Source organism: Balaenoptera musculus, chromosome 4, assembly GCF_009873245.2.
Source record: "Balaenoptera musculus isolate JJ_BM4_2016_0621 chromosome 4, mBalMus1.pri.v3, whole genome shotgun sequence".
In the NCBI taxonomy this organism is placed as follows: Eukaryota; Metazoa; Chordata; class Mammalia; order Artiodactyla; family Balaenopteridae; genus Balaenoptera; species Balaenoptera musculus.
The window spans coordinates 126,496,049-126,514,504 of record NC_045788.1 but is presented as its reverse complement, the minus strand read 5'-3'; the positions used below and the strand labels follow the sequence as shown (position 1 = coordinate 126,514,504).

Below are 18,456 nucleotides of genomic sequence, written 5' to 3'. Positions count from 1 at the left end.
TTTACCACAACAAAAAAATGAAAAAAATATAAGTTGTAAAATTTTTTTAAAGGAATTCAGTACAGATACATGCTACAATATGGATAACCTTGAAAACATTTTACAAGATGAAATACGTTGGTCACAAAAGACAACATATTGTATGATTCCAATCTATATAAAATGTTCAGAATTGGCAAATCTACAGAGACAGAAATTAGATCAGTGGTTGCCTAGGGCTGGAGGCCCGGGGTAAGGTGGAGTGAAAAGAGGAGGGACGGGATGGGGGTATGAAAATGTTCTGAAATTAATTGTAGTGATGGTTGTACAACTCTGTGAATATACTAAAAACCACTGAAATTTATACTATAAATAGGTGAACTGTATGCTATATGAAATATATCTCAAAAAAGCTGTTGTGTTTTTTTATTGCGGCTTTCTCTGTGATGGATGAGTTGGACCATTTTTTCCATATTTATTGGCCATCTGTATTTATTCTATTGTAAATGGCTTGTTCATGTTCTTTGTTCTGGTTGTTTTGGTTTTGTTTTTATAAATGCAAAGATATATTCAGAGTCTACATTGACAAGTATTTTTTTAAGTACATTATTTTCTGGTGGAAAATACTGCAGGTGGCATGCCTCAAGCCAGAAGAGAAGGCCAGTTCTGAAGCTGCTGACAGTCTAACAGGTTGAATTGATTTTATTTGTAGCTGAGTAAACACAGCATGGAAGGGCAGCACAAAGAGAACACTCCTTGAATTCTTCAGTACCATACTAGGTGCTTTACAAATATGACCTCATGTAATCCGTCACACCCATTTACGAAGGAAAGAGGTCAAGTTCCCCAAGGTTACACAGCCAGCTGCTGCCAACTGGGATTTGAGCCTAGTTCTCTCTGTCTTCAAAGTGCTAGTCCATTCTAAGTGCCCTCTGTAGAGTACTGATCACATAAACACGGCCAGTAATAGGAAGCTATGATGACGCCCTTTGTACTTTCTGAGTTCCAGACACCTATGACTGCAGTAATGCTGAGCAGCCACTGGCAATAGGAAATTGCAGCTGTCAGAATGTACATTTCCTTCACTGCTCCCAGAGATGCCATGTGGAGAAATTTACCAACACAAACATAAATTCTTCAAGGTCCCTCGAATGGCCCTGTGGGGATTTATGAGACTCCCTGGGTTATAAGGATTATACTTGGACATCCCTGCTCAGCCAAAGCTCTGATTCAGGATGTAGCAGTAATAGGTCAGATGTCACACACAGACCAAGAAACGTCAAAGTCACACGAAGAATGACATACAGCCATCAAAAGAGCTAATAAATACCTCACTTGGGAAATTAATTTGTAGATTCCATAGGATTATACATCTGTGTGATTATGGATAGTGTCCTACAAAGATCAAACTTCTTCATTGAAAGGGATCTTAGAGTTTCTCTCTTCAGACCTGGTATTTTACAGATATAGAAACTGAGATCCTGAGATTTTAATTAACTATTTTACTTAGAAAAATCTCTGAGGGGAAGGCAGCATGATTTCTGATGACTCCAAATCCCTAGCTTGGCTGCTTTTCCTCCTCACTCGGAAAAACCTCCGAAGTCATTTTTCTATGGCAAAACCATATCCTGTGAATTTAATATTTTCTAGCTTTCTGTGCTGCACTGGGAATTGTTCAACTCCAACTCTCTTTAGCTATGAAGACTGGAAGAGAATACAGTTCTCAACACTGCTCATGTTTTCAAGTCACATGTCCTCAGGTTGCTAAAAATCTCCAGTCTGTGAAACACGAAATGAAATGCCAGGATGCTATTTTTGATTGACATAGAAAGCAAGGAAGCAGATTTATATCCACTGGCAAAATCGTATGCTGATAGTGAGAAACTGCTAGTGATGATATGAATGTTACCACATTGCATCGATGAAGATTCCACTTTTCCTGTTTACTGTGATGAGAGTGCTTTCCTTTGGCCTCTACTTTCTAAGATTCTAAAATTAGACATTCAACTTTATTTTTAAAATAATTGTAAATGTAATTGTATCATAAGTGTGATTCAGCAAAGAGTGAAAAGAACAACAAGTGGAGGTCAGGAACCACTTGCTTTATCATCTTCTATTTCATCTATGTTTTCCTTCCCTTGGAATTTAATTATCTTCATATAACTTAATTTTTTAAAATACTTCTACAAATAGATATGCTCAGAAAATTTATATGAATTAATTTTTCAAGCAGATATTACAAGGGACAAAACCGAGTTCAATAACTGTAAATATATTTTTAATCCTTATGTATAATCTAGCACAATAGAATGGATTGCTTTAAAAGATAGAAAGTGTTCATTTAATTTTTAAAAATATATTTCATGTGTATTCTGGTATCAGCCAACCCTGTGCCCCAGTAGCAGGTAATTCAAGATAAGCACACTTAAAATATAAGGAAAATACTTAAAATGTCAAAGTCTGTGGCACATTTACATAGCAATATAGAATTCTGCTTCACTCCTTGGTTAATGAACATAATGGTCAGCCTTAAAAATAAATATTTAATATATATGCATATCTGACATATTCTTATAATATATAACATTAAATAATATACGCTTATATTTAATATATATTAAATAATTATTTTAGAATACAGTTGGAATCAATTGGAAAGTCAAAATATAATTTTATATATAAAGAGGTAGATATATACTGAACTAAATATTTGTTAAATACACAATGTGATATATATATATATATATATATATAAAATAAAAAACCTGACATCTTCTTTTTCTCCATTCAGTTAACCGACTGGTGATTTTTCACAATCATGTAGATAAAAATACAAACAAGAATATGCACTTATATAGCCAAGAAAAATCTATAGTATTGTCTTTTTATCTTAACTCCACTTTTTTCTTTTATTTTCTAAGGAATTACACTACTTCTAGACTTCTGTGTTTTTATGTTAGTTTTTTTCCAAGTTGATTTTGTTTTACTCTTTCACTTCATGCCATTGTTTGCTAACATAGTGAAATGTGACTTAAAGCACAATAACCGGCCAACTGGAGAACATATTATCTGGAAACTGGGAATGCAAACAGTAAAGAACGTCAGGATCCACTAAAAATAGAAGGTTTTATACTTTCAGTTTAGTCATCTTTGTTTGGGAATAAAAATCTCTTACTTCAGCTCATCGTGAGTTTTTTGGGTTTTTTTTTAAAGCATAGTGGGGGGAACAATTCAATGTGAAAATTATTTTTTTTTAAACTTTTTTTTAGCCCATCAAATTTCAGTATACATAGTTAATAACCACTTCAAATTGCTATGCTAGGAGAAACCACTCTTACCTAATTGCCTGCCAAGGCTCATAAAGCACCTCTGTGTCACTGGTAATTCATTGCTCTATTGATATCGTAACTCACAGTGATATTTTCTGGCTGTCATCTTTTACACTCACTGATGCTCACTTCCTTCAATTTTTACATCCAGTAGTTTCAAAATTAAAGGCTATGTCTTGGCCATACGATTTTTACTAGGTTCTTTACAAGTTCTCCTAAGTGGATTTTCTCTTTGTCTAGACCACACACATACGCACACATATGCACGCATGCATGTACACACACACAGACTTTAAATGGTTGAATATATTCTCCTCTGAGTAGAATTTTTTCATTAGATGTAAAACATTTCATTTTCATACTGATCTACAGCGCCTTTTAAAGCTACTCCAAAGCCTCATTATGTGACACATTGGTGATCAAACCACTTTATCTCACAATGCCAGAATCTTTACAAGATCACAGCTAATGACTTCGTTTCCAGCATGGTGTCACACGGCTCAGTTCCCAGAACCAAATCATATCTGTCAGTTCTTTTCACAGGAGCACACGTCTCCTCTGTTGGTATAGAGTGTCACGCAGTGGCCGGCACCGTGCAATGGCAAACAGCTCATATCAGGACCCTCCGTCTCTTTCCCCCGGATGACTCTGCACGAGGTGAAGAAAGAATGTTCACACCTGCCAATTCTGCCAAATTTCAGCCTCTCAGGCCACACACTAATTCATTTCACATTCTCAAGAGTGTGAAGAGCTGTCTTCTGGCAGCAACCTGACTGTCCTCTACTACCTCGGAGGAAAGTAGAATTCATCTTTCCTAGTAGAATGGAGAAAAGTTGAGACATGATGGGAAATGGTTCCTGTAGGGAGAAAAGTTTCCTTGGATGGGTCAAATCACTGTTAGCTTCAGTAAACATGGCGACTCAGCCCCAAGTGGGCCAAACTCCTCCTTCCTCTCAACACCACTTCCTGGGACATTACAGGACACGAGCAAAGGGTGGAAACTTGATCAGTGAGGTTTGTGGAACCCAAGGTTGGCCAGGTTAAACGCCACAAAGAAATTAGTTATACAGAAATCAGTCCACTTCAGCTATAGGGCTGCCACATCAACCACAGCTTACAATTCTGTTTGAAAAAAATGTACATTTGGATTGTTTTCCAGAAAGTGGCTATGACATTATACCCTGACTGCATTTGCCTTTGAAAAAAATGAATACAATATTCTGTAAAACTGTCCAGCTTACAATGACAAGCTATTGAACTTACTGCCTGTATCTACCTCACAGATCTTAAAGTAACTCAAAAGAGCCATCTGAATGATTAAACAGTAATCTGTTTGCAAAATCATTTTGTCCACCAAAAATCACCTCCTAACATCCTTAGACCAATCAGTTCCTCCCTGGGTTTTTAAGCCAGAATTCTACAACTAACGTGGAAAAAGGCCACATTTTTTTCTGACAGTGGTGTGAACTTTTTAACTTCTCTAGTTGTTGCTTCATTAAGGATCATATTCTTGAAAATTTCAAAAGAAATGTTATTGCTGTCAAGTCAGCACTCAGCATTCATGTAAATGATGTGATGTTGTGATTCATAATAAGAAATACATTTTTGGGTCCCTCCCTGGTTGGTGCTTGGGGCCTTCTGTGTCGCCGCGGGCACAGCGCCGCTCACACCAGGGCTTGGGTCATGAATGCGCCACAGCCTCTTGAGAGACGTGGGTCCTCGGAGCCTCTTTAGTGCTGGAGCTCGGGCCGCAGGCGGCTCCGCAGAGGCGGAAAAACAGAACCTCTGGAATGGATGGACTCCTGCCGAGCAGCTTTGCTAATTTGCAGCAGCTGGACAATGCTCCTCTTTTTTTTTTTTTTTATTATTAATTAATTAATTTATTTATTTATTTTTGGCTGTGTTGGGTCTTCGTTTCTGTGCAAGGGCTCTCTCCATTTGTGGCAAGCGGGGGCCACTCCTCATCGCGGTGCGCGGGCCTCTCACTGTCGCGGCCTCTCTTGTTGCAGAGCACAGGCTCCAGATGCGCAGGCTCAGTAGTTGTGGCTCATGGGCCCAGTTGCTCCGCGTCATGTGGGATCTTCCCAGACCAGAGCTCGAACCCGTGTCCCCTGCATTAGCAGGCAGATTCTCAACCACTGCGCCACCAGGGAAGCCCAATGCTCCTCTTTAATACCTGTCAGCATAATCTTCACATCATTTCACTCTGGTGGCAGGGACTCAGCTCTGAATTCTGTATAGAAAAAGCACCCGGATCCCAGTCTTTCAATGGCTTCGAGACAACCAGAAGTGCCTGCTCTTGAGCCTCGTGGGCCTCTAGGCAAGATGTCCCTGCCCATCGGGACGTACCGCCGGGCATTCAGCTATCATGATGCCCTGCAGGACCCTACGCCCATGACTCCTCCTCCATCGGACACGGGCAGCATCCCCTGGAAGCCAGTGATTCCGGAGTGCAAGTATCAGCACCTCGCCAAGGTGGAGGAAGGAGAGGCCAGTGTCTCTGCCATCGGCCACTGACGGTGCGGACAAGGTCCCCGTGGTGAAGGCTAAAGCTAACCATGTCATCATGAGGTCTCTGATCACAAAACAGACCCAGGAGAGCACTCAGCGTTTTGAGCAGCAGGCAGGGCTGAGAGATGCTGGCTACACACCCCCCAAGGGCCTCACCACCGAGGAGACCAAGTACCCTCGAGTGGCAGAAGCACTCCACAAACTAAAGCTCCAGAGCGGAGAGATAACAAGGGAGGAGAAGCAGCCGGCCTGCACCCAGGCCACCCCAAGCAGCAACTCCCACTCTTCCCCTAAGCAGAAGCCCAGAGGCTGGTTCACTTCTGGTTCTTCCACAGCCTTACCTGGCCCCAGTCTTAGCACCATGGATTCTGGAAGCGGGGAAAAAGACAGAAGCTCGGCAGATAAATGGAGCCTCTTTGGACCAAGATCCCTCCAGAAGTCTGATTCTGGAGGTTTTGCCATCCAGGCCTACAAAGGAGCCCAGAAGCCTTCTCCAATGGAACTGATCTGCATGCAGGCCACCCGAATGGCCGAGGATCCAGCAGTGTTCAAGCCACCCAAGATGGACATCCCAGTGATAGAAGGGAAGAAACAGCTGCCGCGGGCCCACAATCTCAAACCGTAGGACTTGAATGTTCTCACACCCACTGGCTTCTAGAGCTCTTTCTGTTCCAGGGACTCTGGATAGAGGGTGTCGTGAGCCCAGCTCCCCTTTACCTTGGCTCTGACACAGGAAAAGTTTTGTTTTGTCTTTTAAAATATCTCTCAAACTGAGGCTAGAGCTGGAGACATAATTGATTTTTGAGAGACATTAGTGCAAAGTTTGTCCTTGTGCAGAAGATGCCATTTTGTACTGCTTTAATTTAAAGTTAGACTAAACCTCAGCAGTGATGTATGGGGACCTCATTACCTATTTTTGTATCTTTACTCTACCCAAGAACTTTGATCATTACTTACTAGGTAAATAATGTTTGTGTTGTTCCAAAACCAAGGCTTCTTGATTCCTTTACCACTGTCCATGTGCACATGGACAAATCATGGCATAGAGGTGTTCACTGACTAGTTTAGACGACTTTGGCCCTCTTGGCTGTGCTGGCACTGTGTGCTCCAGCCTTGTCAGTTATGGGGACCCAGGATCTGTTTGAGATCTGGGTATAGTTAAGAGCCAGCTTGGCAGGGATCCCCTCTGTTTTCTGCTGAAACCGGAATCTCCTTGCTTGTTGGTAGACCTCACGGATCACTTTGTCCTGCAGCCAGTTCTTACTGTAGTACCTCTTGGGCCAGTGCTATTGGAGGGATGCTTCTCTTTTGTGTGTCACAGAACAAACACTAGCCTTACATATCCTTTGTTGCACTTTAAAGTGAGATTAATTTAACTCCCATTTGGTTGAAAACTTCCTAAGGGAGAAAATTCAGTCTACTGGTTTGGTATAGATAAATGGACGTTAAACTTTCTTAAAGGAGGCGGCAACTGCCGTTTGAGTATAGTCTTGTGGTTCATATGAAACTAGTGTCACCCTATTTTGAGTTTCTTGTTCAGGCCAGGGCCTGAAAAATTTTTTCCTGGGAGGTGGAAGAATTAAAAAATTTTCTGTATGCAATCATTTTCCCCCCCAGATGAGCCTCATACCTTTATAAACACGTACCTCACTGAGGAAAGGGACTAGGGAAACCACCTTTTCATTTCTCCTCACTGTGTACATGTTCAATCATTGTCTTGAACACTGTCTCAAATTTCTGCTGCCTTTTGCTTTGGACAGTATGGTGTCTACACAAGGAGCTGAGCTGATCTTCCTACAGAGATGCCCTGGAGTCTAAAATGATCAGAACAATTAATTTATTTGTGTCTTCTGTTATGCTTGTTTCTCTTAACTTGTTTTGACAATAAAAATCCTTACTACTTTCTCAAAAAAAAAAAATATATATATATTTTTGGTCTTCGTCCCTGTTTCTGGCACAGAGCTCCTAAAACTCTCGGAATTTCCTAAAGGAGTTTTGTTATGCTAATGAGGTGACTTGTGCAAAGCCCATAAAGATGGGATCTGGTTGCCAGGGGAACCAACCATATGATTAGAGCCTTGGAACTTTCAGCCTCACCACCCCAGGGAGGGGAGAGGGACTGGAGACTAAGTTCAGTCATCAATGGTTAATGATTTAATCAACCATGCCTAGGTAATGAAGCCTCCATAAAACCCAAAAAGGACAGGGTTGGGAGAGCTTCTGGGTTGGTGAACACGTACAGATTTGGGGAGAGTGGCCCTCAGTGAGGGCGTGGAAGCTTCTCACCCTTCCCCCTTTCCTTGCCCTATCATCTCTTCCATCTGGCTCTTCCTGAGTTATATCCTTTTAAAATAAACAGGTAATCTAGTAAGTAAAATGTTTCCCTGAGTTCTGTGCTGCTCTAGTACTTTAATCAAACTCAAGGAGGAGGTCACTGGAACCTCCAAGCTATAGCTAATCAGTCAGAAGCACAGGTGATAAACTGGACTTGCAGTTGGGGTCTGAATTTGGGGGCGGGGTTAGTCTTATAGGACTGAGTCCTAACTTGTGGGATCTGATGCTACCTCTAGGTAGATAGTGTCAGAACTGAGTTGAATTGTAAGACATCCAGTTGGTGTCAGAGTCTTGCTTGGTGGTGTGGGAAAATTTCCCCACACATGTACATCTTGGAACTGGGTGCAGAATCAGAGGTTACCTTGAGGGAAGAAGAACCTGTGACTTAAAATTGTGAGCTTTTCTATGTGGGGATGAGTTGTGGATGATGGATAGAAGGGTAGTGGGAGGGCTTGGGGAAAAAGAAAACACAGGTGGGCATAAAAACAATCTGTGATGAAGGGCCAACTATTCTTCTAATTTGTATTTAAAAATAAAACAAAATGGAAATAAAATCTTAAAAGTCCAAGACTCACACAATATACACCCGCAGATTCCACACTTGGATGTCACAGCAATAGCAAGTTGCTATCAAGTTCTCTCAATGTTTACTCTGAATCACTCGCCTAGGACCTAAGAAGCAATTCGCAGGCTGACTGCCTCATGTCACCAGTGGAACCTGCAGCCATTTCATGTTGGCCTGCTGATATGATGGGCCTGGCAGAATTTTAGGATCTGAGTTTTCAGTCTTTTCGCCAGCTGTGGCCCCCAGAGAGCAGCCCCTTTGTTCTGGGTTGCTGCATTTCAGCTCTGCAGTTACTCTGGCCCTCTGGAGAGTCCTGGAACTCTGCTTCTCAGGTGAGAAAAGCCTTTCCCAATCTTTGCCAACCCCTCTTTCACTCATCCCTGTGGTCCTGGGACCGGGAGTTGCATTCTTACATCCTGGCTAGTACTGCTTCCTAAAATACATGCTTGCTCTGCTAACAGCTGGTTTAACTGCTTAGAGAAGCTCAACTTCTTTCTCTGTGCTTTTGGACAGGCTGAAATGTCCATTTTATGTGGAATAAAATGACGGACTCCATGACCTTAATTCCTCCCTCTCTCTTGATGCTTTAGATGGATTCCAGACATTGTTCCTGAGCCCACCTTGATCCTCCTGCTTATTGTGGGGTTTTGGCCTGATAAATACACTCTGTCCATAGTCCATTTGAAGAGCTCAGGTGATTTACAAACCCCAGACATATTGCTGTCCTTTACCGGTCCAAAATCTAATTTCACAGCTAACTGCAGGATGCTAGCTGTTGCCACCCACAATTATGGCACAAAAATTTGATATGAAAAACCCTCCCTGTGCATTCAGGAATGCTATCACATGTAAAGACAGGAGAGCTATCCTCTCACATCCCTTCAGGAAGGAAAATTAAAGATTTATGGACTTTGACTGGAATTTTTCCTGACTCTTCATCACTGGCTAGACAGAAACAGAGATTTACTTTCTCACTGGCCCTCCTATGTGCAAGCTCAGTCAACTGCAACCCAGCTTATTAGAAAGGTCAGTGGTACCTTTTGAGCAAAGCAGAGAAAGAGACCTGAGCCAAACTGCAAATGTACATATTACTGATGACTGTGCCCCACTGAAGCAGTAGGAGGACTAAGAATAATGCTCACAGCTGCCCAGTGGAGAAGCTTTGTGAGACATTTTTTAAGGCAAAGGATTGAAGGCTACTGCGGGAGAGGTCACTGTCAGTAGGCTCGGTGCAAAATTAATAACGCAGCGTGGTTGGTACCATGTTACATTGTTCCTGCAGAAGGGAACGGCTGCATTATGGATAAAGGAAAGGTATAAGAATAATAAAGAAAGATGAAGTATGAAATATTCCTCAATAACGGACCATAGCTGAGCACACAGAAGCTACAACATGCCACCTGACTCCTCCCTGTAGTGCAACGAAGGGTACCATATTTCTTGAGCATTTGGTACACTCCAGACACAGTTATTAAGGTAAATTTCTATACTATAGAAGTAATATACTACTGTCCTCTTTTCTTCACTGAGAAAGCAGAGATTCAGAGAAGTTAAATAATACGCCTAAGGTTACATAACCAGTGAGTGGAAAAGCTGGGACCAATGTCTGTCTGAATCCAATGCCCATCCTCTATGTACCAACTGACACCACAAAGAAAGTAAGTAAAATGTCTCTGACATCAGATCACTAGATACACTACTGCTACTTCAATTCTACTCTTCTATCAAAACAAAATACTAGCAGAGGGCAGACAGCAGAAACAAGAACTACAATCCTGCAGCCTGTGGAACAAAAACCACATTCACAGAAAGATAGACAAGATGAAAAGGCAGAGGGCTATGTACCAGATGAAGGAACAAGATAAAACCCCAGAAAAACAACTAAATGAAGGGGAGATAGACAACCTTCCAGAAAAAGAATTTAGAATAATGATAGTGAAGATGATCCAGGGACCTGGAAAAACAGTGGAGGCAAAGATCGAGAAGATGCAAGAAATGTTTAACAAAGACCTAGAAGAATTAAAGAACAAACAGACAGAGATGACCAATACAATAACTGAAATGAAAACTACACTAGAAGGAATCAATAGCAGAATAACTGAGGCAGAAGAAGGGATAACTGACCTGGAAGACAGAATGGTGGCATTCACTGCTGCAGAACAGAATAAAGAAAAAAGAATGAAAAGAAATGAAGACAGCCTAAAAGACCTCTGGGACAACATTAAACACAACAACATTCGCATTATAGGGGTCCCAGAAGGAGCAGAGAGAGAGAAAGGACCCGAGAAAATATTTGAAGAGATTAGAGTCGAAAAATTCCCTAACATGGGAAAGGAAATAGCCACCCAAGTCCAGGAAGCGCAGAGAGTCTCATATCGGATAAACCCAAGGAGAAACACGCCGAGACACATAGGAATCAAATTGGCAAAAGTTAAAGACAAAGAAAAATTACTGAAAGCAGCAAGGGAAAAACAACAAATAACATACAAGGGAACTCCCATAAGGTTAAAAGCTGATTTCTCAGCAGAAATTCTACAAGCCAGGAGGGAGTGGCATGATATACTTAAAGTGATGAAAGGGAAGAACCTACAAGCGAGATTACTCTACCCAGCAAGGATCTCATTCAGATTCGATGGAGAAATCAAAAGGTTTACAGACAAGCAAAAGCTAAGAGAATTCAGCACCACCAAACCAGCTCTACAACAAATGCTAAAGGAACTTCTCTAAATGGGAAACACAAGAGAAGAAAAGGACCTACAAAAACAAACCCAAAACAACTAAGAAAATGGTCATAGGAACATACATATCGATAATTACCTTAAACGTGAATGGATTAAATGCTCCCACCAAAAGACACAGGCTTGCTGAATGGATACCAAAACAAGACCCATATATATGCTGTCTACAAGAGACCCACTTCAGACCTAGGGACACACACAGACTGAAAGTGAGGGGATGGAAAAAGATATTCCATGCAAACGGAAATCAAAAGAAAGCTGGAGTAGCAATACTCATATCAGATAAAATAGACTTTAAAATAAAGAATGTTACAAGAGACAAGGAAGGACACTACATAATGATCAAAGGATCAATCCAAGAAGAAGATATAACAATTATAAATATATATGCACCCAACATAGGAGCACTTCAATATATAAAGCAACTGATAACAGCTGTAAAAGAGGAAATCAACAGTAACACAGTAATAGTGGGGGACTTTAACACCTCACTTACACCAATGGACAGATCATCCAAAATGAAAATAAATAAGGAAACAGAAGCTTTAAATGACACAATAGACGAGATAGATTTAACTGATATTTATAGGACATTCCACCCAAAAACAGCAGATTACACTTTCTTCTCAAGTGCGTACAGAACATTCTCCAGGATAAATCACATCTTGGGTCACAAATCGAGCCTCAGTAAAGTTAAGAAAATTGAAATCATATCAAGCATCTTTTCTGACCACAACACTATGAGATTAGAAATGAATTACAGGGGATAAAAACGTAAAAAACACAAACACATGAAGGCTAAACACTATGTTACTAAATAACCATGAGGACATCAAAGAGGAAATCAAAAAATACCTAGAGACAAATTACAATGAAAACACGACAATCCAAAACCTATGGGATGCAGCAAAAGCAGTTCTAAGAGGGAAGTTTATAGCTATACAAGCCTACCTCAAGAAACAAGAAAAATCTCAAATAAACAATCTAACCTTACACCTAAAGGAACTAGAGAAAGAAGAAAAAACAAAACCCAAAGTTAGCAGAAGGAAAGAAATCATAAAGATCAGAGCAGAAATAAATGAAATAGAAACAAAGAAAACAATAGCAAAGATCAATAAAACTAAAAGCTGGTTCTTTGAGAAGATAAACAAAATTGATAAACCATTAGCCAGGCTCATCAAGAAAAAGAGGGAGAGGACTCAATAAAATTAGAAATGAAAAAGGAGAAGTTACAACAGACACCGCAGAAATACAAAGCATCCTAAGAGACTACTACAAGCAACTCTATGCCAATAAAATGGACAACCTGGAAGAAATGGACAAATTCTTAGATAGGTATAACCTTCCAAGACTGAACCAGGAAGAAATAGAAAATATGAACCGACCAATCACAAGTAATGAAATTGAAACTGTGATTAAAAATCTTCCAACAAACTGAAGTCCAGGACCAGATGGCTTCACAGGTGAATTCTATCAAACATTTAGAGAAGAGCTAACAACCATCCTTCTCAGACTCCTCCAAAAAATTGCAGAGGAAGGAACACTCCCAAACTCATTCTATGAGGCCACCATCACCCTGATACCAAAACCAGACAAAGATACTACAAAAAAAGAAAATTACAGACCAATATCACTGATGAATATAGATGCAAAAATCCTCAACAAAATACTAGCAAACAGAATCCAACAGCACATTAAAAGGATCATACACCATGATTAAGTGGGATTTATCCCAGGGATGCAAGGATTCTTCAATATACACAAATCTATCAATGTGATACACCATACTAACAAATTGAAGAATAAAAACCATATGATCATCTCAATAGATGCAGAAAAAGCTTTTCACAAAATTCAACACCTACTTATGATAAAAACTCTCCAGAAAGTGGGCATAGAGGGAACCTACCTCAACATAATAAAGGCCATATATGACAAACCCACAGCAAACATCATTCTCAATGGTGAAAAACTGAAAGCATTTCCTCTAAGATCAGGAACAAGACAAGGATGTCCACTCTCACCGCTATTATTCAACATAGTTTTGGAAGTCCTAGCCTTGGCAATCAGAGAAGAAGAAGAAATAAAAGGAATACAAATTGGAAAAGAAGAAGTAAAACTGTCACTGTTTGCAGATGACATGATCCTATACATAGAGAATCCTAAAAATGCCACCAGAAAACTACTAGAGCAAATCAATGAATCTGGTAAAGTTGCAGGATACAAAATTAATGCACAGAAATCTCTTGCATTCCTATACACTAATGATGAAAAATCTGAATGAGAAATTAAGGAAACACTCCCATTTACCATTGCAACAAAAACAATAAAACACCTAGGAATAAACCTACCTAGGGAGACAAAAGACCTGTATGCAGAAAACTATAAGACACTGATGAAAGAAATTAAAGATGATAGCAACAGATGGAGAGATATACCATGTTCTTGGATTGGAAGAATCAATATTGTGAAAATGACTATACTACCCAAAGCAATCTACAGATTCAATGCAATCCCTATCAAATTGCCAATGGCATTTTTTATGGAACTAGAACAAAAAATCTTATAATTTGTATGGAGACACAAAAGACCCCGAAGAGCCAAAGCAGTCTTGAGGGGAAAAAACAGAGCTGGAGGAATCAGACTCCCTGACTTCAGACTATACTACAAAGCTACAGTAATCAAGACAATATGGTACTAGCACAAAAACAGAAACATAGATCAATGGAACAAGATAGAAAGCCCAGAGGTAAACCCACGCACCTATGGTCAACTAATCTATGACAAAGGAGGCAAAGATATACAATGGAGAAAAGACAGTCTCTTCAATAAGTGATGCTGGGAAAACTGGACAGCTACATGTAAAAGACTGAAATTAGAACACTCCTTAACACCATACACAAAAATAAACTCAGAATGGATTAGAGACCTAAATGTAAGACCAGACACTATAAAACTCTTAGAGGAAAACATAGGAAGAACACTTTTTGACATAAATCACAGCAAGATCTTATTTGATCCACCTCCTAGAGTAATGGAAATAATAACAAAAATAAACAAATGGGACCTAATGAAACTTCAAAGCTTTTGCACAGCAAAGGAAACCATAAACAAAACGAAAAGACAACCCTCAGAATAGGAGAAAATATTTGCAAACGAATCAACGGACAAAGGATTAATCTCCAAAATATATAAACAGCTCATGCAGCTCAATAGTAAAACAACAAACAACCCAATCCAAAAATGGGCAGAAGACCTAAATAGACATTTCTCCAAAGAAGACATACAGATGGCCAAGAAGCACATGAAAAGCTGCTCAACATCACTAATTATTAGAGAAATGCAAAACAAAACTACAATGAGGTATCACCTCATACCGGTTAGAATGGGCTTCATCAGAAAATCTACAAACAACAAATGCTGGAGAAGGTGTGGAGAAAAGGGAACCCTCTTGCACTGTTGGTGGGAATGTAAATTGATACAGCCACTATAGAGAACAGTATGCAGATTCCTTAAAAAACTAAAAATAGAATTACCATATGATCCAGCAATCCCACTACTGGGCATATACCCAGAGAAAACCATAATTCAAAAAGACACATGCACCTCAATGTTCATTGCAGCATTATTTAGAATAGCCAGGTCATGGAAGCAACCTAAATGCCCATTGACAGACGAATGGATAAAGAAGAAGTGGTACATATATACAATGCAATATTACTCAGCCATAAAAAGGAGTGAAATTGGGTCATTTGTTGAGACGTGGATGGATCTAGAGACTGTCATACAGAGTGAAGTAAGTCAGAAATAAAAAAACAAATATTGTATGTTAACGCATATATGTGGAACCTAGAAAAATGGTACAGATGAACCGGTTTGCAGGGCAGAAATTGAGACACAGATGTAGAGAACAAACGTATGGACACCAAGGGGGGGGAAAGCCGCGGTGGGGTGAGGGTGGTGGTGTGATGAATTGGGTGACTGATTGACATGTATACACTGATGTGTATAAAATTGATGACTAATAAGAACCTGCTGTATAAAAAAATAAAAAAAACTAAATACTATTAAAATGATAAAATATTATATTAAATTACTATAATTTATGTGGGGAAAAAAGACATCATCAATGACAAAAAAAATTACTATAATTTAATACTATAATTATAATATAACAACATCACATTAGATTATAATTAAAGCACTAGGACAGTGCCTACCCCATGTTTCTTAAATAATAAAACATATAAATAAGCAAAATGTGAACTTATGTAAGTGCACAGACACGAATGTATTTGTTCTACTATGTTAGCCAAACAGGTCTATGAAATTTTATTCTGTTAGATTACATTCCAATGCAAGAACTACAGGTACACTCAGAGCCTCAGCACATTTATTAGCTGTGAGACTTGATGAAAAAAATGAAATTTCTCTAGTACATATCAGGATTTGAGAACAACAGGAAACTATGCCACCCATGGACACTGGAACGTTTTTTGAAGCCCTTTGCTACTGATGTGACTATTGTTTTATCTATAATAGAAGCTCTACCAAAAATATCCCAGCCCATTTGAGCTGCAGGCTCAAAGTTCTGCCTTCATTCCCACACGGTGGGTTTGATATATCCCCAGGGATACCTGCTATAAGTATGAATAAGAAGGTTCCAGCATGTTTGTGAACATGCAAATTCTTAGACCTCACCTCATGGAAATTTTGTTCCAGTCGGCCGGAGGTGGAGCCGAGGAATCTGCATTTTAACATACATCAATTTCCGACATAGGTGGTCTAATGCCTACTGAATAAGAATCACTGGACTAGAGGATCCTCCACTCAGTTTGCGATGAGCCCTCAGGTTCATGCGTGCACTCGCAGTGTGGCTGTCACAGGCTTTCCAGCTGAGTCTAAAGGGTTTGAGGTTTTCCTGGATTCTCGAATTGCTGGAGCACTGCTTAAATGGAACCAAGTCTACATACGATAAATCCCAAGGATATATCTGCATGAGTCTGGCCTTTACAACAGGAGTGCTGAAGTTCTATTCCGATAAGAATTTGCTTCCTTTTATTTGCTCTGGGCTGTTCTCAAAATGAAGCTGTGAACTGGAAGAATTTGGTCTTTGTATCCTACCTCCTATGCCTTCATCACTTCTAGCTTCAATATCCAAACTACACGTGGGAAACTGAAGCTTCTTGGCTCCTGGGGATCACCAACTGAGGCACCCAACCAAAGCAGCCCAACCCTCCTCCCCCTGCTCTGTATTTCTCTCTGTCTCCTCCATGAAAATGCACTTCATCCATTTCCCATCTGGTCAGGATCCTAGCTAGCACCAGCACAGTGACAAGACTTTGATGTGATACAGCAAAATGAACTAACAGAGTAATATTTTATTTGGAAGCCAAGCTAGAGCTAAGAGAAGCAGGTTTTCTCTTGGGTCTCACACGTTGCAAAATAAAGTTAATGAATAAAGTTAAAATGATGGTGCCAGGTGATGTGGCCATGCAAAGATGTTCCTTCCTCCACTTTTTTGTTAGAGAGAATAAGAACATACTCAATTTATCAGAAATCTACTCAATTTATCAGAAATCTACTTCCTTTGTTGACAATTCAACCAGGTCACAGAAAGTCTTAGCCAACTAATAGGGTTTGGAATTCAACATGGCAAAACCTAGACCCTAAAGAGGTTTCAATTTTTGGAAGGAAAATTCAGAATAATTTATTAGAATACAAAATATAATAAAAATTAAAAATAGGGGTCATATACCAAAAATATTGTTTGGTTAAAATGAGGTTCCACCGCACTGTTCGAACTTAAGACCAACTATTGTAGCATTAGAACAGACACAATAGCCAAGCAAAATTCTCAGGGGAAAACAGAGAAAACCAGTTCTCCAATAAAAGCTCTAAAAAGGCAGTAGAGACTTACTATATTTTAGACCATCTTTGATGATCTCACAGTATCCAACATGATTAACACTTAAATATATCATGAAATAGTAGTAGTTTAGGATAAGATAAAGGGGAGGAGAGGAATATCCTATAATTTACTGATATTTTTGCATTGTTAGAATCATTCAAACTTTGGCTCTGTCCTTGGATTCAGACGTATCCAGAGTCCTTTGGCTTCTTAGTAGTAAATCATTTATTTACCCATAATTTTCAAACTTCATGGTTACAATTAACATTTAAGCCTTAATGGATGTTAATGGGTTACTTTTTTAAGGTAGCATGTTATTTTACAGGGGATTTTTATATACAAGGCCTTACAAATTTCAGGGAATGACTCAAAGTTAGAAACAGTATGCACTATAATAAGATAGGAAGAAAGATATCAGGAGAGAGGTAAGTAGTCTTGCAACCTCTAAAATAAACAATCCTATGTTGTCACCTACAGTCTCCAATGTATAGGAAAAAACCTTGCTGATTATAGGGCTTCCCACAGGGTCCAATTTCAGCAGCAATCTCTAACGGGAAGAGTAGAAATATAGTTCATATTGAAAAAAGATCTATCAGGCAATAAAGCAAAATTCCAGCTCATATGGGCAGAAATCTTAATAACATCTATAACTTTAGGATAATTCATTTTGCTTTGCCTTGGACTGAGCTGTAGGTTTCTGAGGAGATCTTGTTAGCTTTGGAGAGTAGGAGAAGAAACACAGGCAATCCTCTATAGAAACTCACTTTCAGGATGAAGAAAGGTCCTGGGAAGTCGATGTGTCTGAATTGTATATTTTCGATACATGAGCATATACCTGGGGCTCAAAACTGACACAATGGTAGTAATAAATGGTCCTAGCTGCCATTGACTTATAGCCAACCGCTGCACTCAGTTCTTCACTGTGTGACTGCAGTGGGGTTCTGCATCTCTCTCAGCTCTTGCGTCCACATCTGTACAGTGGATATGGTAATAATCCATATCTCTCAGGCTATGGTGAAGAAGAAATGACACCACAAGTAAAAACACTTGATAAATGCTCAAGCACTACACAGTTCTTCCGTAATCGTG

At 39.7% G+C, this 18,456-nt stretch overlaps 1 long non-coding RNA gene and 1 pseudogene across 1 annotated transcript in view; one reads left to right on the top strand and one right to left on the bottom strand.

Moving 5' to 3' along the window:
* LOC118894514 overlaps positions 1–18,456 on the bottom strand; it is a 173,049-nt gene that overhangs the window by 122,616 nt on the left and 31,977 nt on the right. The window lies entirely within an intron of this gene.
* On the top strand, positions 5,514–6,477 carry LOC118894512 (annotated as a pseudogene).